The sequence below is a fragment of the Electrophorus electricus genome, chromosome 9, assembly GCF_041902795.1.
Source record: "Electrophorus electricus isolate QZ-2024a chromosome 9, ASM4190279v1, whole genome shotgun sequence".
Lineage (NCBI taxonomy): Eukaryota > Metazoa > Chordata > Actinopteri > Gymnotiformes > Gymnotidae > Electrophorus > Electrophorus electricus.
Window position 1 is genome coordinate 7,901,796 of NC_137505.1, and position 3,205 is coordinate 7,905,000.

Consider the following 3,205-nt stretch of genomic DNA (forward strand, 5'->3'; position numbering starts at 1 on the left):
ACACACAGGCACGCACACACACACAGGCACACACACACACACACACGTGCGCGCGCGCGTGCACACATACACACACACACACACACAGGCACGCACACACACACAGGCACACACACACACACACACACATACACACACAGGCACAACAGGTGCTTGAAGTATCTATTTGAATTGTGTAACAATCCCGGATTCTTTCAGAAAATGAATTACCAGAGAAATGTATCATCAGAGCTAAGAGAAATGTTTGATTTCAGAGAACAGAAAGGTGAGCACTGCAAGTCTGTTTAAACAGAAGAAAACAACAAACACAATGAAGATCATTTGACCAACATTCAAAACACTTGGAAGATCCTGAAGATCCGTGCTGCCCTTGGACTGCGTGTATCAATGTATGGACCAGTGAGGACATGTAGAGCAGTGGAGTCTCTCTCAGAGGAGAGACAGCAGACCTACCATCGTGCCAGATACTGCACAGACACAGGGAGGCTGAGCGCATCTCTGCTGCATGGTGATTGGCTTCTCAAAGCCAATGTGAGCACAGCGTGAGCAGTGACGAACATCTAGAGCTGTTAGAATACACACTTCTAAACTCATTTCTACAGTATCTGATCACAAAATTATTTTTTATTAAACAAGTAGAGGCTGTGTACCATGCCATTTGTGTAATATCACATAAGAGCACCAATATTATCCTTCATAAGAGCTTTAAGTAGGAAAGATTATAACATTTTACAATTTACCAGTAAAAAGAGAAACCTGATGCACTTATCTCACTGTACAGATAAAACAGAACCTTCCAGAATATAGAGGTAATGTGTGTTGATACCCTTGATACAGAGAGGATTCCTCTCTCTACTTAAATCATTCACACACACACCCACGCATATGCACACACACACACGCACACACACGCACACATATACACACACATATACACACGCACACACACACATACACGCACATGCACATACATGCACACACATGCATACACGTACACACACACACACACATATACACACACACGCACGTACACATGCACACATACACACATGTGCAGGCAACACGCACACACGTGCACACACACACACACACACACACACACATATACACACACACACACATATACACACACACGCACATACATGCACACACATGCACACACATGCACACACACACACACACACACACACACACGTATACACACGCACGTACACACATGCACACAGACATACACACACACATATACACACACACAAATATATACACACACACGCACGTACACACACACACATACACACATGCACACAGACACATACACACACATATACACACACACAAATATATACACACACAAATACATGCACACACACACACACACACACACACATATACACACACATGCACACACACACATATACACACACATGCACACACACACGCACGCATACATATACACACATGCACACACACACATACACATGCACACACAGACATACATACACACACACACACACACATATGCACACACAGACAAATATATACACACACACAAATACGTTCACACACACACACACACACACACACACACACACACACACACACACACATAATTACTACTGTAAGGAAAAGTGAAATGAACACATTATAAATGTAGTGCTGAGACTGTCCAGATATGTCCTTAGAACAGAGAACCTAATGCAGACATGGGCCACCCTGTCTTCTGTGCTGGTGATGTGTGCCAACGAGTCACAGACCAAATGTGTGTGTGTGTTTCACTGAGCAGTCACAAGCCTTAGTTAATGAGGACTATCGCATGGTTTGTCTGTTGTCACGTTGGATGTTCGGCCTCTGATGCTGCTCATGGTTGCGTTATGACCCCAGACCCACATCTCAGTGGCAGTGGAGGGCAGCAGACTGTTCTGAGCACAGTGTCCACGCTGGTGCAGCAGGCGACTGTCAGGAGGGCTTGTGCCAGCCTGTGTTTTACACGGGTCACTGTCACTGCTAGCTGAGAGAGGCCTGACACCCAAAATGACCCAGCCGACAGTATCCTGTTGCAAACTGGATTTGGAGCGAACGCCAGCAGATGGTCTGCAACTGTACACCTACAAGCTGTTTCTGATTAAGAAAGGTTTCTAATAAAATACATAGTACTTAAATATTTTATGTAGAAAGTAAATATATAGTGTAAATATATTGTTCAGATATCGATTCAGGTAGATTTTATTAGACTTTACTTCAGCTGTTTCCAGTTGTAACGCTCACTGTGTTCGTTAATTTCAATAACGCTCACATTTTGTCACCCAGTGCCACCCCAGGGCTGTTTACGCTGTACGAGTCCACGGCAACCTGCACAACTAACCCTACTTCTCTGCAGACGGCATGTCTAACCTGCACCCATCTGTCAAAAGACTGCTGTGTCTTGTCTGTTTCACGGCTAACTGAGGTGTTCCAGTGGCAGGCTGCTAAAAGACTCACGTGGGGGAACTAATTGTTAAGATGAGAGTTGCCACTGGTCTAACTGGCTTGAACAAAGGTATCAGCATACTGGATAATCTGCTGTAGCTGCCATTGTTGCTCATCCCATCGTTAGGGCGATTAGTCCAGTTTTCCGGCCCGTGTGCGGAAGCTGGAGCTTAAGCACTATCTGTGGTCGTACATCTGAGAGAGCGTCAAGCTTCATAAACCCAAAGGTTTAGTATTTGCAGCACAGTGTCATTTATTTGAAAGGTCACTGAGAGACTCATACAGATTAACGTGATCCATTTATTCAGTGAATTATAGTTTATAGTTCACGCCGTTGTTTAAGATGAGTCACGGAACACAAACAAGGCTTTGGCCCGCTGTAAACATACAAACGTAAAGCGTGACAACAGTAAGACACATCAGGAACCTGACTGGATAGTTCAACGCGCAGATCAGTGGCTTGCAGAGTGAACCAGCGATGACCCAAATGCTTCCTCATGAGCTGCAGTCCAAGCAACAGACAACAATTGCTGCAGGACACACCTAGCAGGACACAGGATGCAGGACACACCCTGCAGGACACACGCTGCAGGACACACCCAGCAGGACACATGCTGCAGGACACACCCTGCTGAATGTCCTGCTAGCTGTGCCTTGTGTCCCACTATGTCCCAAGGATTCTCTTGTCTGGGGACTGAAGTGTTGGTGGATCAGTGCTGTGTCTTTCTTTTTGGCAGAG